Below are 20,445 nucleotides of genomic sequence, written 5' to 3' on the forward strand. Positions count from 1 at the left end.
ATATTCTTGCCTGGAGAATCCCATGGACAGAGGAGCCTGGCAGGCAACAGTCCATGGGATCGCAAGTGTTTGACATGACTTAACGACTAAAGCACAATCACCACAGGGTAAGATAAAAGTAATGTGACCTCAGTATATCATGCTGCTGCTGTTGAGTCCCTTCAGTTATATCCGACTCTTTCTGACCCCATGAACCATAGTCAGCCAGGCTCCTCTGTCTATGGGATTCTCCAGGCAAAAATGCTGGAGTGGGTAGCCATGCTCTTCTCCAGGGGATCTTCATGAACCAGAGACAGAACCCAAGTCTCTTATGTCTCCTGTGTTGGCAGGTCGGTGACAAATAGATTCAATATAGAAGTGACAAATAGACTCAAGGGATTAGATCTGATAGAGTGCCTGAAGAACTATGGACCTAGGTTCACGACATTGTACAGGAGACAGTGATCAAGACCTTATCCAAGAAAGAAAAAATGCAAAAAGACAAAATGGTTGTCTGAGGAGGCCTTAAAAAGAGCTGAGAAGAAAAGAGAAGTGAAAGACAAAGGAGAAAAGGAAAAATATACCCATCTGAACGCAGTGTTCCAAAGAATAGCAAAGAGAGATAAGAAAGCCTTCCTCAGTGATCAGTGCAAAGAAATAGAGGAAAACAACAGAATGGGAAAGACTAGAGATCTCTTCAAGAAAATTAGAGATAGCAAGGGAACATTTTGTGCAAAGATAGGCACAATAATGGACAGAAATGGTATAGACCTAACAGAAGCAGAAGATAGTAAGAAGAGGTGGCAAGAATACATAGAAAAACTATACAAAAAAGATCTTCATGATCCAGATAACCACGATGGTGTGTTCACTCACCAGTGATTGCCAGATATCCTGGAATGCGAAGTCAAGTGGGCCTTAGGAAGCATCACTACGAGCAAAGCTAGCGGAAGTGATGGAATTCTGGTTGAGCTATTTGAAATCCAAAATTGCTGCACTCAATATGCCAGCAAATCTGGAAAACTCAGCAGTGGCCACAGGATTGGAAAAGGTCAGTTTTCATTCCAATCCCAAAGAAAGGTAATGCCAATGAATGTTCAAACTACTGTACAATTGCACTCATCTCACACACTAGTAAAGAAATGCTCAAAATTCTCCAAGCATGGCTTCAACAGTACGTGAACTGTGACCTTCCAGATGTTCAAGCTGGTTTTAGAAAAGGCAGAGCAACCAGAGATCAAATTGCCAACATCTGTTGAATCATCGAAAAAGTTAGAGAGTTCCAGAAAAACATCTACTTCTGATTTATCGACTGTGCCAAAGCCTTTGACTGTGTGGATCACAACAAACTATGAAAAATTCTTAAAGAGATGGAAATATCAGACCACCTTATCTGCCTCCTGAGAAATCTGTATGCAGGTCAAGAAGCAACAGTTAGAACCGGACATGGAACAACAGACTGGTTCCAAATTGGGAAAGGAGTACGTTAAGGCTATATATTGTAACCCTTCTTATTTAACTTATATGCAGAGTACATCATGCAAGATGCTGGGCTGGATGAAGCACAAGCTGGAATCAAGATTGTCAGGAGAAATATAAATAACCTCAGAAATGCACATGACACCACCGTAGTGGCAGAAAGTGAAGAAGAACTAAAGAACCTCTTGATGAAACTGAAAAAAGAGAGTGAAAAAGTTGGCTTAAAACTCGATATTCAGAAAACTAAGATCATGGCATCTGGTTCCATCACTTCATGGCAAATAGATGGGGAAACAATGGAAACAGTGACAGACTTCATTTTTGGGGCTCCAAAATCACTGCCAATGGTGACTGCAGCCATGAAATTAAAAGATGCTTGCTCCTTGGAAGAAAAGATATGACCAACCTAGACAGCATATTAAAAGGCAGAGACATTACTTTGCCAACAGAAGTCCATTTAGTCAAAGCTATGGTTTTTTCAGTAGTCATGTATGGATGTGAGAGTTGGACTATAAAGAAAACTGAGCATCAAAAAGTTGATGCTTTTGAACTGTGGTATTGGAAAAGACTCTTGAGAATCTCTTGGACTGCAAAGAGATCAAACCAGTCAATCCTAAAGGAAATAAATCCTGAATATTCATTGGAAGGACTGATGCTGAAGCTGAAACTCCAATACTTTGGCCACCTGATGTGAAGAACTGACTCATTGGAAAAGACCCTGATGCTGGGAAAGATTGAAGGTGGGAGGAGAAGGGGATGGCAGAGGATGAGATGGTTGTATGGCATCACCAACTCAATGCACATGAGTTTAAGTAAGCTCCGGGAGTTGGTGATGGACAGGGAAGCCCGGTGTGCTGCAGTCCATGGGGTCACAAAGATTCAGATATGACTGAGTGACTGAACTGACTGACTGACTTTATTGGTACATGCAATAAACAAGCCTAGGACCAAGACTGAAGCCTGGAACCACTTCAGTAGGCTGGTAGTGGATGTTGTGGGACACCATCCAACTCCACATCTGCCTGAAACACTGGCGCTCACAGACGCATCCTTCTTCAGCTATTCCCCGAGCCAAGTGGCTGCCTCTCCCACATTCAACAGCTGGTTGAGATTGGGGTGCAAAGTCCTGTCCCCTTGTCTCAATTGGACAACTCAGAAAAGTCATCCCGACTCCAGAGTTCCCTGGGGGATAGACCGAGGCTTCTGTTGCATCTGCATCTGAGTTCCACTTCTTCCTCTGCCTAATCTTGCTACCTTCTCTTGCTTACCTGAGTTGTGCCAGAGATCACTCTCCAATAAATCTCCTGCATACTAACCTGAGAGTTTTAGGGTCTTTCCCCCAAGAAACCTGACCCACAATTAGGCCATTTTAAATAGGTGAGTGAGTCTTTCAATAATCATTTCAAATATTAAAACAGGCTCATTTAAAACACTTCAAAATTATTAAAATAGTCTGTGTATTAATCCTCTTAAAAGAATTTTACTCCAGCGAGATTCTACCGGAAACAGTTACAGTCAGAGAACCACCACTAAGACGTCAACAAGAGGCTTTGTCCTTAGAGTTGGGTCCTTAGCTTTGCAAGCTAGAAATTTAACTTTGTCAGGGGTGATCAGACTCAGAGAAGCTAACACAGAGCAATAGTAATATAGCTCTGAAAAGAACATGTAGCAATTTATAATGAGAAGAGTAATTGCCTAGCAAACCAAATTTTTCTACTGGCTAACCGGCCTACCCCTAATCCATAAGAAAATCTAGATGAGAAGCTAAATCAGAAATGTACTTGATGACTAAGATGATACATCTGATGTTCACCTTTCTGATTTATCATATCTGATCATATTTGTACTATTCAGCCCTGGTTGGACACACCCACAAGTAGACCAGACATTTATTCCTGTTTACCATGGCAACTTACAATATTCAACTTAATACTTATAAGACCAGTTCTCCATATGAGAGAAACAGAGTGCTTTTTAAATGTAAATTTGACACATTATTCATCCGCCTAAAACCCTCTAATAACTTCCAGTTGCTATTAAGGGTAGATAAGTCTCCTTAACGTTATCTGCAAGGCCCTGTGTGGCCCAATCAGAAAAAAAGATCATGTTTTTGAAAGCCCTGTTTGGGTTACTTCCACCTGAAAACGAAATCAGCATAAAATACATGAGTCCACCTCTCTGAAATCAACCTGACTCACAGGGGTGTTAGAGAGTGTAGAAGAGTGAGAGACAGGTCCAATAACTTCTCCCCTACAATCCCTTGCTTCTAGATTTATAAAACTATTAGGCAAAGAGAAATCATCAACCCAGCAACAAACAACACGACCCCAGACTCAACTTGAATCCTCTATGATCAAACAAGCCACAGGTTTTGTGGCTTTCTTCCTTATGCTGTCTTGTTCCCAACCTTAGCTCCACAGCTGAGAGGAAGAAGAGGCACTCAGCCTGAGTGTCTACTAGGAGATTGTATCAGATGGAGAGGAGGGGGTCCTCTTTATCCAAGTATTCATTCTCTGAGTCCCTATTCTTATGAAATTGTTCAAGGAGTCTCAAAACATAAAAATAACTACTAACAAATGGATCTATTACAAAATGAGTCTCCACACAAACCTTCCAGTTAACGCTGGGCTTTATTTCTAATACCATACCAAAGTCTTGGTCTCTCTTGCTTTCTTTTTTTTTAAACCATTTTTAAAATTGAAATACGGTTCATTTACAATCTTGCATTTGTTTCAAGTGTACAGCAAAGTGACTCAGCTAAACGTATATATATTTTCAGATTCTTTTCCATGACAGGTTATTATAAGATATTGAATATAGTTCCCTGTGCTATATAAACAGTGTGTCCTTGTTGCTTATCTTATTTATTTGTTTAATTTTGGCTGTGCTAGGTCGTCATCGATGTGTGCAGTCTTTCTCTAGTTGCGGTGAGCAGGGGCTACTCTCCAGTTTTGGCGCTTGGGTTTCTCATTGCAGTGGCTTCTCTTCGTCGCGGAGCACAAGCTCTACGGTGCATGGACTTCAGTAATTGTGGCTCCAGGGTTCAGTAGGTGTGGCGCACGAACTTAGTTGCCCCTGGGTATGTGGCATCATCCCCTACTAAGGATTGAATCTGTGTCCCCTGCTTGACAGGTGAATTCTTAACCACTGGGCCATCAGGGAAATTCCTGTCATTTATTCTATATATAACAGTATGTATATGTTAACCCCAAACTCTTAATTTATTTCTCCCTTCCCCCTGTATCCACTTTGGTAATCACAATAAGTTTGTTTTCTATGTCTGTGAGTCTCTCTTTCTCTGGCAAGACTGAAAATCTGGACAAGTCCTGGTGTGAACAGCGTAAGGGGAAATGGAACTTTTCTTGTACTATGTGCTGGTAACAGTGGAAATTAGTGAAACCTCGGGATGATAGTTTTTGCAATCAGTGTGGGAAATATAAAATGTGCATTCTTTTTGACCCACTTCTAGGAATTTACCCTAAAGTCAACACTCTCTAATGGGAAGAGATAACTGAGGAGGAAGTTCAGTTGTTTCAACTGTTTTCACAAAGTGGAAACTATTGAAAACAATGGTTTAAAATAGAAAAATATGAACATCAAAAGATCTCATAAAACTTATTTTTTTAAGAGGAACTTTCTATATGATTGTGATGTTAAATGTAAATTAAGGATGTCAATGCATAATATCAACAGTTCAGTTCAGTCGCTCAGTTGTGTCCGACTCTTTGCGACCCCATGAGTCACAGCACGCCAGGCCTCCCTGTCCATTACCAACTCCCGAACTCTCAAGAGTCTTCTCCAACACCATAGTTCAAAAGCATCAATTTTTCGGCTCTCAGCTTTCTTCACAACTCTCACATCCATACACGACCACTGGAAAAACCATATCCTTGACTAGACCGGCTTTTGTTGGCAATGTAATGTCTCTGCTTTTTATTATGCTGTCTAGGTTGGTCATAACTTTCCTTCCAAGGAGTAACCATCTTTTAATTTCATGGCTGCAATCACCATCTGCAGTGATTTTTGGAGTCCCAAAAAATGAAGTCTGACACTGTTTCCACTGTTTCCCCATCTATTTGCCATGAAGTGATGGGACCAGATGCCATGATCTTAGTTTTCTGAATGTTGAGTTTTAGCCAACTTTTTCACTCTCCTCTTTCACTTTCATCAAGAGGCTTTTTAGTTCCTCTTCACTCTCTGCCATAAAGGTGGTGTCATCTGCATATCTGAGGTTATTGATATTTCTCCCAGCAACTTGATTCCAGCTTGGGCTTCTTCCAGCCCAGCGTTTCTCATGATGTACTCTGCATATAAGGTAAATAAGCAGAGTGACAATATATAGCCTTGACGTACTTGTTTTCCTATGGGAACCAGTCTGTTGTTACATGTCCAGTTCTAACTGTTGCTTCCTGACCTGTATACAGGTTTCTCAAGAGGCAGGTCAGGTGGTCTGGTATTCCCATCTCTTTCAGAATTTTCCACAGTTTATTGTGATCCACACAGTCAAAGGCTTTGGCATAGTCAATAAAGCAGAAATAGATGTTTTTCTGGAACTCTCTTGCTTTTTTTTTTTTTTTTTTTTTTTTTCTCTTGCTTTTTTGATGATCCAGTGATGTTGGCAATTTGATCTCTGGTTCCTCTGCCTTTTCTAAAACCAGCTTGAAGATCTGGAAGTTCATGGTTCACATATTGCTGAAGCCTGGCTTGGAGAATTTTGAGCATTACTTTACTAGCGTGTGAGATGAGTGCAATTGTGCGGTAGTTTGAGCATTCTCTGGCATTGCCTTTCTTTGGGATTGGAATGAAAACTGACCTTTTCCAGTCCTGTGGCCACTGCTGAGTTTTCCAAATTTGCTGGCATAATATCATACAATGTCAGAAAAAAAATATGTTTAAAAAAATTCCCTAATGTGATTCAGTCTCTGTTCAGTCTAAGTGTTTCATGGCTATAACTGTAACCTGAATTTTTTTCCAATTATTTTTTATTTTGGTAAAATACGTATAACATAAATTTTCTTCCATGGTTACTATAAAATACTGTCCCTCCCTCTGATATTTACTTTTTTCCCCTGGTAACAATTATCCTCTGATAACGAGAACTTTCTAAATTTTCCATATTATGGATGAGTAAACTTAGGTTAGGGCTTCCCATGTGGCTCAATGGTAAAGCATCTGCCTGCCAATGCAGTCAATGTGGGGTCAATCCCTGGGTCGTGAAGATCCCCTGGAGTAGGGCATGGCAACCCACTCCAGTACTCTTGCCTGGAGAATCCCAGGGATAGAGGAGCCCGGAGGGTTACAGTCCATAGGGACCGCAAAGAGTCAGACACAACTGAGCAACTGAGCATGCATGTATCACAAGAGAATGAAAGACAAACAGATGGGAGGTGTTAAAAAAATCCTCTAAACCCTCTTAGTTTACAAATTTTTCTGAGATCTGATATTATCTCTAAAGAGTTCCTTTTAACAATTCGAATAGATTTTGAAGCAGTCATAATCACTTATTAAGAAATCAACTTTTTAAAAAAGATATTCTATATTAAATGGGCTAATAAATTATAAAGGAAAAACCAAATAAAGTATAGGAACTCTGGGGCAGATTAAAAAACCAAATAGGTTATCTACTTATTTAAAATAATAATATTATTATAATAATATTTTTAAAATAATATTTAAAATAAATAAATAAATATTTATTTAAAAACCAGAGTGATACCATTAAAATTCTTTTTAAAACTGGAAAGTGATTGCTTTATAAAGGTATAATAATTAAGGCGGGCGGGCGGGCGCAGACGCCGCCGGGCCGGAGCGGGCCGTGCGGGAGCGCGCGGAGGGAAAAAAAAATAAATAAATAAAGGTATAATAATTTTAAGTACTAGATTCACAGAATATGAATAGACACTCTACAACAAAGTGACTACATTAACTTCCCAGAATGTATTCAAATTATTTTAGTTTTCATTAGACTGTCTACATTAAGCACGAATTTTTTTATAAGTTGAATTCCACTATTATCATGAAAAACAGTCTTTGGAGGGATATTCTTCCTCTCACTTGAGAAAATAAAATTTTTAGGACTCAGTCCTAAAATTAAGAATGGGAAAGGCAATGAGATTGAAGAAAAAAACCCTCTACTTTTTAGTTTTAAAAATAAAATCTTTTAAAAATAGGGTATTATACAATGTGAGTGAATTTCTAATGTGAATGAATGTCACAAGAGACTGAAGAGACCAAGGAGAAGTTATTTTTTCTGTTCTAATTTGATGCTTTAAAAATTAAAATTGCATCAAATATATATTATTACAAAATATTATATAGTATCTTGCATTTTTCTTTTGTAAAGAACTTAACTATCAGTGTTTCTTTAAGAGATGGAGAAAGGGACTCAAGTAACACCTAGTATTTGAACAGTGTTTTTCACACATACGGTATGTAGTGGTCATTAATACTAATACTACTGACAAATATTTCTGTTTTTTTCTCCTTCCTGGGTTATCTTCTTCTTCTTTTTTTTTTTTTTTTAATTTTTGGGCCACAGTATATGACATAAGGGATGACACCAGCCTTATGGCAGAAAGCAAAGAACTAAAGGGCCTTTTGATGAAAGTGAAAGAGGAGAGTGAAAAAGTTGGCTTAAAATTCGAATTCAGAAAACTAAGATCATGGCATCAGGTTCCATTACTTCATGACAAATAGATGGGGAAACAATGGAAACAGTGACAGACTTCATTTTTGGGGCTCCAAAATCACTGCCAATGGTGACTGCAGCCATGAAATTAAAAGATGCTTGCTCCTTGGAAGAAAAGATATGACCAACCTAGACAGCATATTAAAAGGCAGAGACATTACTTTGCCAACAGAAGTCCATTTAGTCAAAGCTATGGTTTTTCCAGTAGTCATGTATTGATGTGAGAATTGGACTATAAAGAAAGCTGAGTGCTGAAGAATTGATGCTTTTGAGCTGTGATATTGGAGAAGACTCTTGAGAGTCCCTTGAACTGCAAGGAGATTAAAGCAGCCAATCCCAAAGGAAATCAGTCCTGACATTCATTGAAAGGACTGATGTTGAAGCTGAAACTCCAATACTTTGGCCACCTGATGTGAAGAACTGACTCATTGGAAAAGACCCTGATGCTGGGGACGACTGAAGGTAGGAGAAGGGGACGACAGAGGATGAGATGGTTGGATGGCATCACCAACTCAATGGACACGAGTTTGAGTAACGTCTGGGAGTTGGTGATGTGCAGAGAAGCCAGGCATGCTGCAGTCCATGGGGTTGCCGAGTTGGACATGACTGAGTGACTGAACTGATGTGACATACAGGATCTTATTTCCCCAGCCAGGGATAGAACCCATGCTCACCATACTAGAAGGGTGGAGTGTCAGAGATGTCTCCTTCCTAGAATATGAGGAGATTGTACCTCTTGGCTTTCTTTTATTTGTATGGGGGCCATCCAACTACTTCTGGTCAATCAATGGGTTTTAAGCAGAAGTCTCTACTTGAGACCCTTCCCTATCGTCTTTTCCTTCTGGCATAAAAATTAGCAATGTTCAAGTCTCTACTTGAGACCCTTCCATATTGTCTTTTCCTTCTGGCATAAAAATTAGCAATGTTCAAGATGATAGCCGCTGCATTGGTTTGGAACCCTGAGTAATCCTGATGAGCAAGCCTTATTGCTGGCCTGAATTGGGCAAGAGACACTAGTAATAAATAAATCTTCACCATTTTAAGCCACTAAAATTCTCTAATTGTCTGTTATCACAGCATCACTTTGTCTCATCTTATGTATGCACTATATTTCCTATTTCACAGATGGAAAATCCACTCTATCTCTATTAGTATCAGAAATCTGTAAAAATTAATAGAGAGGAGACACAAATCAAAGCAAGCAAAGACTTTTTTGACCTGTGCAAGGTCATACAGTAGTAAGAGAACCAGGTCTTTGGAATACAAATCCAATCTGATGTTTCTGTTAGAGGAGTAATAAATAAAATGCAAAAAGATGAGTTGCATTATGTGAGTGTTCTCTCATGTCCGACTCCTCATGATCCCATGGACTGTAGCCTGCCAGACTCTTCTGTCCATGGACTTTTTCAGGTAAGAATACTGGAGCAGGTTGCCATTTTATAATCCAGGGGATCTTTCAGACCCAGGGATCGAATCTATGCATCCACCATTTCCTGCATTGGCAGGTAGATTCTTTACCATTTCAGTTAGATGTAGTATATTTTTACCTTCCCTTTATGCTTTTCTTTGGGTTTTTTGATTTACATAGGTGCTTTTAACTTTGCGAGAGAAATAACCTAAACTTGGAATGCTTTAAACCCTAGGTGATAAATAGTTTGCAATTTAGTCAAGCCAGCTAAAAAGTAAAGTATAAATCAATGAGAAGTCATTGTTTCCAGGTTTATAGTGTATTTTTCAGAAGGCAGTCTGGTGAGAGTTCTGAATGGATTGTCATGTGTTTGACTAAATGGTCCAATGAAAGTCCCCTGAAGCTTGTAGAAAAGAAATTTTATTTTCAAACAGACAAACCTGAATTGCATTTGGCTTGTCTGGGCAAGAGCCCCTTTGAAAACCTTGGCTATGAGAAAAGAAGCCAGGGGTCAAGCACTCTTCATGTCAAACTGGAAAGGTCCATTCACTTTTTTTCTTTGTAAATCCTATCTACTTCTTATCTTTTCCAAAAGAGAAAAATTAATGTCTTCCTGTCAGGACAGTCTTCCAAGCAGACTGAAAAGCACCTACTCCCTCTCTCCTTAAAAAAAATTAATTGACATAACATTATATATCATAATCTTTTTTTCATAATCACAACACTTAAACCTTTTATTTTATTGTTTTTTTTCAGTCTTTAAAAATTTATATATATATACATGGAATGTACATATTATGAATGTATGTATTTATGTGTATGTGCTCACTCACTCAGTTGTGTCCAACTCTTCACAGCCTCACAGACTGTAGTCCAACAGGCTCCTCTGTTCATGGAATTTTCCCAGCCAAAATACTGGAGCGGGTTGCCATTTTCTACTCCAGAGGATCTACCCAATCCAGGGATCAAACCCACATGTCTTATGTCTCCTGCATTAGCAGGTGGGTTCTTTATCACTAGCACCACCTGGGAAGCCCATATTATGAATATGTACATATATTGTTTTTCAAATAATTTTTATGCAAAAGCTGTTAGACTGTTGGTAACATGCTTTAGAACTCCCAAACCTAACAATATATTCTGAACATCTTTCTATGTCATTAACCATTTATCTACAAACAATTTTAAACAAATATATGCTATTACATTGTACAGATCCACCATAATTTATTACACTAATCCCTATCTTTAGATATTTAGATTAGTTCCAACTTTTTACAGTTACGAATACATAATGCTGAGACATATTTCTGTCCATATGTCTGCATGTAGGCAGTTGTGGTCTTCGGAGAAGGCAATGGTGCAACCCACTCCAGCACTCTTGCCTGGAAAATCCCATGGACGGAGGACCCAGGTAGGCTGCAGTCCATGGGGTTGCTAAGAGTAGGACACGATTGGGCGACTTCACTTTTAATTTTCACTTTCATGAATTGGAGAAGGAAATGGCAACCCACTCCAATGTTCTTGCCTGGAGAATCCCAGGGACGGAGGAGCCTGGTGGGCTGCCGTCTATGGGGTCGCACAGAGTCGGACACGACTGAAGTGACTTAGCAGCAGCAGTAGGCTTCCCAGGTGGAACTAGTGGTAAAGAACCTGCCTGCCAGTGCAGGAGACCTAAGAGTGGCGGATTTGATCCTTGGGTCAGGAAGATCCCCTGGAGAAGGGCATGGCAATCCACTCGAGTATTCTTGCCTGGAGAATCCTATGGACAGAAGAGCCTGGTGGGCTAGAGTCCATAGTGCCGCACAGAGTCAGATATGACTGAAGTGACTTAGCATGCATGCAGTACTCACAGTTAATAGTCATTGAACATGTTGTAAATAGGTAAGTACCTCAAACTAGTTTCCCTATCTCCAAATTCCATGCTTTTACTTTTGCTTAGTAGTGCTTCTTTGATCCACTATTAGGAATCTGGGTTGCTGGCTTTGCTACTGGGTGACCCTAGGTAAGTCATTAGAGCTCTTTGAGCCTCAGTTTCATCATCTATAAATTGGCGGTAATAATACCTAAGTCACCAACTTATTATAAAGATTACAATACAAGCAGAGAGTATAATGCTTGGCACACAGAAAAAATCTCAATAAATATGAACTACTCTTCTTCGTCTATCCATAAAGCTAATCAGGAATTAACATTGCCCATACTCACACAGAGGGGAGTGTTCAGCCAGCTTGTTTTGATAGCCTCTCACTCTCTCTTTTTAAAAAATGTATTATTTACTTGTCTTTTGGCTGCACTGGGTCCTTGAAGCTGTGAGCAGGCTTTTTGGCTGCACTAGGTCCTTGAAATTGCAAGTGGGCTTCCTCTAGTTGTAACAAGCAAGGGCTACTCTCTCGTTGTTGTCTGTAGGCTTCTCATTATGGTTGTTTCTCTGGTAGCAAAGCACAAGCTGTAGGCTTGTGGGGCTTTAGTAGTTGTGGTGCATGAGCTTAGATGCCCTGCAGCATGTAGAATCTTCCCAGACCAGGGGTCAAACCCCTGCATTGGGGGGCAGACTCTTAGCCACTGGGCCAACAGGAAGATCCTCACTCTCTTTTTCATCATAATTTTTAATGCTTAAAAAATCTCCATATCAGCAGTTATATCTCTATTATCATCCTTGCTAGCTGAGTCTCCCCTGGATTCAGTTCAGTTCAGTCACTCAGTTGTGTCCAACTCTTTGCAACCCCATGGACTGCAACACACCAGGCTTCCCTATCTATCACCAACTCCCAGAGCTTGCTTAAACTCATGTCCATTGAGTTGGTGATGCTGTCCAACTATCTCATCCTCTGTTGTCCCCTTCTCCCCCTGGATTAGTTTTGCCAGAGATTTCCCCTATTTCCTTATTTCTTTGACTTTTCAAAGAATTACCTTATTGGTCAATTTCAGACCTTTTACTTTGTGTTACATTAATTTGTGCCTTTATATTTAGAATTGTATTTGAATTTATTAATCTTAATAAATTACATCCATTTGAAAAATGGAGGTATATATGGGCACAATTATGTATTTGATCTATAATACTTGGTACACATAACGGCCAGGACATCTGGAAGGGATTCTGCTGTAATCTTGACATTCTTCTACTTTCTTTGAATTTATTTTGTTTTCTTTTTCAGGTTTCCTGAGTTGAGAGTTTGGTTCACTTGTTTGTACCTTTTTGTGTTTTCTCTTCAATGTATTTAAAGCAATAAGTTTAAATACTTATTTGACCATATCCCACAGATGCAAAGCTGTGTACACAGGAAAACAACTTTTCTGTTTCTATGTTTTCTATGTGGAAGGGTTTTACTAATAGCTTCCTTCTGTTACCATTTACTACTGTCATTTGGCATTCTTTGGTTATTTACTACATGGTAGGTCTAGGAGAGTAAAAGTAATACTAAATTTCACACACTGAAAACAAAAATCAGATGAATTCTGGGTGCCAAAAAGGTTTTCACCATGATTTTTCTCTGTGGGCTACAATTTTAGTTTGTCTATCCACATTTGGTGTAACTTAGAGAAGAAGGAATAAGTGAAAGACAGGGGATAAAAATTCATATTTAACTATAGATTAGTAAAGTTAGCACTGACCATGGTGTGTATCTGTTACCTATATTACCTGAACTTTAATCATGATTGGTAATAAGAGAGTTGCTAAGAAGAGTTTTGGAAAGTCTTACCAAAAAAATCTATTATTTAGGCCAACAGTTCTCAATCTGGGTCTGTGAACTTTAATGAAAAATAAATATACACATTTTATGTATATATATATATATATATAAACATATGCATTAATAATACATATGCATCAATGTATTTTTTCACTGATCCTTAAATGAAAATGATCATTTCTTCCGTTATGAATATATTCAGCAAATGATAGTAATATTAGAAATCTTTGACTTTGTTCCCAATAGAAATCACGCATATTTTCTACCACATTAAGTTGGTACAGATATCTCAAAATATTGTTTATGTATATCACTACTGCAAAATTACTGTAGGTATTGATCTTGTTATTTGATGCATTAATAAAGAAGCAAATATATAACTATTATTATCTATGACTGTGTAATAAATTACCCCCAGCCCCAATTAATGGCTTAAAAAATGAATACATATTATTTCAGTGTCTGTGGGGTAGGAATCTTGCAAGACTTCACTGTGTATGTTGGCTCAGGGTCCTTTGCCAGGCTGCAATCATCTTGAAGTTCCACTGGGAAAGAGTCTGCTTCTATGTGGTTGTGGGCAGGATTCAGTTCCTCACAAGTTGTTAGACTGGGTGCCCCAATTCCTAAGTGTCTGTTGACTGGAGACCTTGCTCTGTGTTTACCACATGGCCCTCTCCACAAGACAGGGCAGAGCATGACAGCTGCTATCATCAGAGTGAGCAGGAAATGGAGCTGGAGAGGATGAACAAGATGGAAGCCAGAGTTCTTTGTAATCCAATCGTGGAGGTGACACCTCATCATTTCTGCTTTATTCTCCTTTGCAAAACCAAGTCACTAGTTCCAGTCCACACTCAAGAGAAGGGGGTTGTACAAGAAAGGAATACCAGAAGGTGAGGATTATTAAGAGTCATCTTAGAAGCTGCCTACATCAGAACTATATAAGAAACTCAGTTTTAGTATTTTAATAACTTTACATTAATGTATTCAATTTCTTTTATACCCTAGGTAGCTTATTTTATGCATTTAAAAACACTATTCTGAAAAAGAGTCTATAGATTTCACCAAACTTCCAAAAGAGCACTTGGCTCTAATTTGATTCAGGTCAGGTACCTTCAACACCTAGGGAAATTTGTTAGGAATGCCTTCAGTTTATAAACTAGCCTGCCTCATGTTATCTTAGTCTGATACCCTAGACTAGTTCATAACTCTTAGTGCCATGAAAATAGCATGGCACATTTGAAAACATAAGTTTGCTAGAGCATACTCCATAAACTGCTTTCAGTCCTACCCACCTGAATTAATATGTGTGTGGTGGAGGGAGAGAGGTGTACAGCCCTCTGTTAAGTGTGTTTGATCACAATTAAACTTCTAATGCTTGCATATGGCAACTGTCATTTGAGCCTCAAAATTATCATATGATATAGAAGGAACTGATTTCTCAAGAACATAGTAATTACCAGATCACATAGTGCTTTTGCCAACAATCAAGCTATGTATGAGAGAGAAGAGAGTGTTAAAAAAAAAGAGAGAAGTGATGTTAAGATTCTTTCCTAAGTCTTTCCTATGTGTCACCTGCTCTGAGCAAAACTAAAGATAATGGTTGTCATCTCTGAATTACATTTTCTGCAAGCACAGCACTAGCTTTGTATATTGTCTTAACACCTCTAAAGTAAATTCTATTTTATAAAATCTCCAATATTCAGATAGAACATAATTTGTCAATGATAATTGGGGACAATTCTCTTATTTGGTTTGCACAATAAAAACTCAAATGCATCACCTTCCCAAAGCCATCCTTTCTGAGTCATAGTACAGGTGATTTTCCTCATAGTTCTCTGATCCTAAACAAGCAGCAGCCCAGTAACGTCAGTTAGTTTGGATTTTTCAAGATGATGCAAGCAAATTTTTCATGAATGCTGCAGGCTTTTTTTTGTTTGTTTGTGTTTTTGTAGCTTTCCCAAATGTGAATCCCTCTCAAGTCTCTACAGTCGAGTCATGATGGAAAAGGAAAAGGTCAAGGAACACTGACCTACTAACTAGTTAGGCAACATGATCAGCCAATCCATTTTTGTTGACCATTTTCCTACTCTGCAAAAGGTTCTAAAAAAATAATTTAAATGATCTCTAAGCTCCCTTTTATTTTTAACACTCACTTTGCATTGTGAAGCATCAAGAAAAACTCTGGCGACATGTAGGACACGTGACCAATGTGGCAACACCCTGGATCACTCAAGAGTGGCCTGAACTAGCTTTCAGCAGGGAGGAGGGAAGTGAGGTGAGGCTGATGAGGAAGGGAGGCGGTCACTCTTCGAACAACTCCTTCAGGGCCAGTCAGGAATTCACCGGGTGCAGGTGGGTGGGGCGTGTGTGTGGTGGGGTGCCTGCGTTGACGACAGAAGGCTACTTCCGGCTGTGGTGCGTATGACGTCAGGCACCGGCCGAGCCTCCTAGAAACGGAGGAGGGAGGGCTCGCGAGAGTTCAGGGAGGCCGCCCCGAGATTCCGGCGCGGCGGCGGCGGGTCCCACCTCCCGGGGGCGGGGCGAGGGCGGAGCGGGCAGAGGGAGCAGACGGTCGCCGGGCCGGCTGCGGTCGGTGTGGAGGCTGAGCCGGCCGCGGGCGCGACCGGAGGCAGGTGAGTGCGCTGATGCGGCGCTCCTTCGCGGAGGAGGCTAGGGGTCCGGCTCGCCGCTCCGGCCCCAACTCTGAGAGCCGGATCAGAAGATCTTATGTGTCTTACCGTGTCCAGGGAAAGCCGGGCTGATTTCGAGGCTGGAAATATCTCCGGTGAAGCTCCGGTGACGGCCTTGGCCCTCTTGTTTCTTGGGGTGATACTGGCCCCGGGTGTCCGGAGAGGTGGCCTGGGGCCCGGGGAGGAATCTTTGTCCTCCTTGGCTCCTCTGGCCTCTCCCCTCCGCGGCCCCCGAGCCCCGGGCTCCCTGTCCCTGCCTGGGCTTCATAAACAATAACAAATGTCGCGGACCTTCCCCTGTATCCCCTGCTCTCCCTTCCCGTGCCCTCCAGCCGATGCCAGCGAGGGGAAGGATTCTGGCCATGGCTTTTAGATTGTGGGGGCTGTTTGTGTACCATTCCTAAAAACTGATGCGTCAGATTGCTAAACATTTCTCAAATAGACACAGTAAAAGCCGCCCAGCTCCCAGAAGCCAAGGAGTGTTTAAAGCCGGTCTCTCAAAATCGGACCCTACCGCTGGAATCCTAGACCCTTCTTTTCACCATCATTTTCTCCCACTCCCTTTTTTTTCATCTTTACTACGGGAGGACGAACGAGTGGTTGTTTGGTATGGGTAAAAATAGGGAAGGTTGTGTCCGATGGAGGAAGGAAACATTTCACCCTTAAAAGTTGCCAGGTAGAGAGCAGAAGAACTAACTTTATTTTCAAAATCAGTGGCCTCCCGTTTACTGATACTACTTCTGTTTTATGGGACCGCTTTTCTGATTGTGAATTTGGAGGAAAGACATAAAAAGAAATGGGGAGGGGGGCGGGGATACCTGGTGGTGCAGGGAGTAGGGGCTGGTCCAGAGAGCATGATGCTGGTGTTCCTCACTTGATAAAATGCAGAGCCAACGCTCCTGTCTATTTCACGCAACTTGCGATAAGTTTTGATAGAAGCCAATTGCTTGGAAAAGGTGGCCTGAGTATTAGCTTTAATACTACTAAAATCTGAGGAAACAGCTTTAAGTGTTTCACTTATGCCTCCTAGCTGTAAGCCGGGAGTGAGACTTGGTTTTTCGGGGGCTGTGAGTGGGGGACGGGGTTAGGCCTTATACTTGTCAAGTCTCCTTACTTTAAGGCAGGGTTTATTGTTGTTTAAGCCCAGTTTTGCTTACTGAGGGAAGGTTTTTGAAAGTTCTTTGTCTAGGTCATAAATGTATATAAGATACTGGAAGCCTCTTTGTGTTTGGTTTTTCTTTGTATGCCTCAGGATATATAAAACAATTAAGTTTATTATACTGTCTATCCAGTGGCTGAGAGGTGTTGTATGTGAATTTACCATTCTTGTGACTATGTGAGGGGAGAGAAATTCGTCCGAAATAGGATGTTAATTATGATGACATTTGTTCATTGCATAGAAACATCAAAGTACCTTTCTGTAAAAGATTCTGATCTCAGAGGAAGTACAATGGATAAAAAAAAAATTTTTTTTTAAAAATTTGGTTTGATATGGCTTAGCGTTTGTGGTGTTCTCCTTGTTAAGATGGCTAATGACATTCCCCATTTACTTGGGAAATGTTTAGAATGAGAAACAAATTGGGTGTTGTCTTTGTAATCCTTTGAAAGCCCCTGCCACTGGGGAATGAAAAAAAAAATTAGACTTAGAAAAACCACATTAAATGAGTGCAATTCTTCTTTAGTCTTTTGTTGTTGAGTTTCTTTTTAAATAAATCATAGAGTGGAGACCAGAAATATTTGTGCAAATAAGATGTCCTCGGCAGTTTTCATGCTGAAAAAATTAATTTCTGAAGGTAACACACTATAAAAACAAAGGAAGAATTGTAGTTTGTAGAAAGGGATAATAAAGCAACAGCCTGAATTCAGCCATTTGTTCTCAGAAAAGTTCTGTCCTCTCAAAGTTAGGGCTGCAGCATCATGTTAGCAAAGTTGGATAACACTTTATATAGTGTTTTCCCAGTGATCTGGGATAAGCTGGAGGCTCTTTTGCATGTGTGTGGCACTTTTTTGAGAGACGGAAAAGGGCACAAATCAAAGCCAGAAAGTTTTGCATCTCAATGTAATGTGAAAATGGTTTTATTTTACATAAACAGTGGAGGGTGAATCAGGCAAGCATATTGTCATATAGCAACCCCAAGATTACATTAAAATTAGCAGATGGGTAAGTTATGATTAGGTTGGCTTGACATATGTGGAAATTATGCTACTGTATTTTTATATTAAAAACACCATAGACTTTTTTTTTAACCATAGGCTTTTTGAATAAAATAATAAGAGAGCTTTTAAAGCATAAGAAATCTTAAAAATTGATTTAAAAAGATAACCTTGGTCAGTAGTTAAAAGATATTAAGTGAATCCTTCTTCCCCACCCCCAAATTTTTGTTTAAGTGTTAAGAGAGTGTTGACCTAGATAGGTCCGGTACTGATGTGTGCTGATTACAGAAAACTCCTTTCTCCAGGTACCTGTTTTCTAATTGATTGACAGAGTATTATTGTTCAGAACCTTTAGAGAGAGGGAACTGAAGGGCAACAGTGAGTAGCATTTGCTGCCCTGTGCACTCAGATGAACTGTGGTCTTTTGTCTTCAACCTGATGCGAAGAAGATATTCCCAAATAACTGTAATACACAATCCATTTTGTGGGGAAGCCAAAGAGGAAGGGGTTAAATTCTAGTAGACCAATTAAAGAAGGCTTTCATCAGGGAAAGGCATTTGTGTAGATGATTGAGATGATCTAGTCATATGATGATCATCATAAGCAAACACTTTATATAATGCTGCTTGCTCCTAAACCGTTACCGTGCTAATCTACCTCAGTTTAATCCTTACAGCAACTGTGTGGAGTGGGTGTTTTTATTCCCATTTTGCAGACGCAGTAATTGAGGTATCTAGAAAATGGTAAAGCAGGGGTTCCCACCCAAGAATTCTGACTTGTATCCCTGTGCTTAACCAATCTCCTTGATTTTTCTCCCACTTTTGATGATGTTGGTTTGGGAAAATGCGTTCACCTGACACCTAAATTTAGGGATGTGTTTTCTAGAAAGAGCTCCAAAATGGTGAAAACCCTGGTAAATAGGTTATTTTTGGCATGTTAGATACTAACTCCGTTTTTAGAAATTGCTCTTGGTGCACATTAAGTGTAATCCTTGAGTGGGGTTTTGATAAATTTGATTCATTACCTAGTAGCAGTACCCACAGTTTCCAAGGGAGAAGTTGTAACTATGTTAATTCCTTTGCCTAGTGGAATGTTTGAATCATTGTATATTTTGGCTTGTAATTTTTTAAAACCACTTGGCACTGGGTATTTTTTGGATTGAATTGGAAAGTTGGAATTTAGTTAATTATTGAACGTCAGTCTCAGCAGCCCTTTTTATTTTTTATTTTCACAGCAGCTAAATTTATAATCAGTGAATCTGAATAGTGTTGAACACTTGAATCAGTGTTTTGAATAGTGTTGTACATGTATAAAATGAGAGAAGTTCAGTCACTGATACTTTTATGTTAGGGCAACTTTGAAAGCTCTTTGGGGTTGTGAAATAAAAGGTACTCTAGAATTGCACTGGGCCCAGTACAAGCCTACTTGGTAAATGCTGCTTTGTTGAATGTATGGTCCAACTGATTTTATTTGTGAAGTTTCAGGAGTGGTTTGCACTTGTTGGTTAGGTATTGAAGTCACTTTAAATTGGATTTAAAGATAAGGGGAAAAAATTATGGTTAGACCATACTAACCATATGGATACTTAGCTGTCCTTTCCTCCCAGCAAGATGCAGACCTTTGTCGGAGCCCTTATCAGCTGTTCTTGTAGTATCAAGTAGAGCTCTAGGGGCACAGTTTTTATTAATGAATATAAGTATCCTCTCCTTGTGTGAGTGTGGTAGATTGTAGAAAACCTTGACAAGCTTAAAACCTAATGGGAAAAAATGGGAAAAAAAATTGGCAGAAAAAAATCCAGGATTTAGAGCCCAGTGTATTTATATGATTACAGTAAGACACAAATTGCAAAACAGATTTTTTTTAAATTTTTTATTTATTTTTTTTATTGTAGTGGTTTTTGTCATACATTGACATGAATCAGCCATGGATTTACATGTATTCCCCATCCTGATCCCCCCTCCAACTTCCCTCTCCACCCGATTCCTCTGGGTCCTCCCAGTGCACCAGGCCCGAGCACTTGTCTCATGCATCCAGCCTGGGCTGGTGATCGCAAAACAGATTTAAAATTTTTTTTTTCCACACAGCCTGAATTAATAGTGATGGTATATTATTTCCATTTACCACCCACTGTTTGACAAAATTTTGGGGATCTTCAGCCCATAATTTCAGGGAGATGCTTCTAAGTCCACTGTGCTTTGTTATAAAAAAGAAAGAAAGAAAGAAAAATCACACATTCCTTCAAGTACAGGTTTTATTTTGAAAAGGTTATTCTCAGTAAGGAGGAGTGTGAGTTGGGTAAACTCAAAGGGAAACCAGACATACCCTCACCTCCTTGCTGATAGTAATTTT

At 39.8% G+C, this 20,445-nt stretch overlaps 1 protein-coding gene across 2 annotated transcripts in view; it reads left to right on the plus strand.

The window, feature by feature from the left end:
• The first annotated feature begins 15,770 nt into the window (after positions 1-15,770).
• STK38L (serine/threonine kinase 38 like) overlaps positions 15,771-20,445 on the plus strand; it is an 80,909-nt gene continuing 76,234 nt past the window's right edge. For both annotated transcript variants that reach the window (XM_043881191.1, XM_043881190.1), the window contains exon 1: positions 15,771-15,885. The gene's annotated coding sequence lies outside the window, so the exon portion shown is untranslated. The remainder of the gene's footprint in view (positions 15,886-20,445) is intronic.

This window comes from Cervus elaphus, chromosome 22, assembly GCF_910594005.1.
Source record: "Cervus elaphus chromosome 22, mCerEla1.1, whole genome shotgun sequence".
In the NCBI taxonomy this organism is placed as follows: Eukaryota; Metazoa; Chordata; class Mammalia; order Artiodactyla; family Cervidae; genus Cervus; species Cervus elaphus.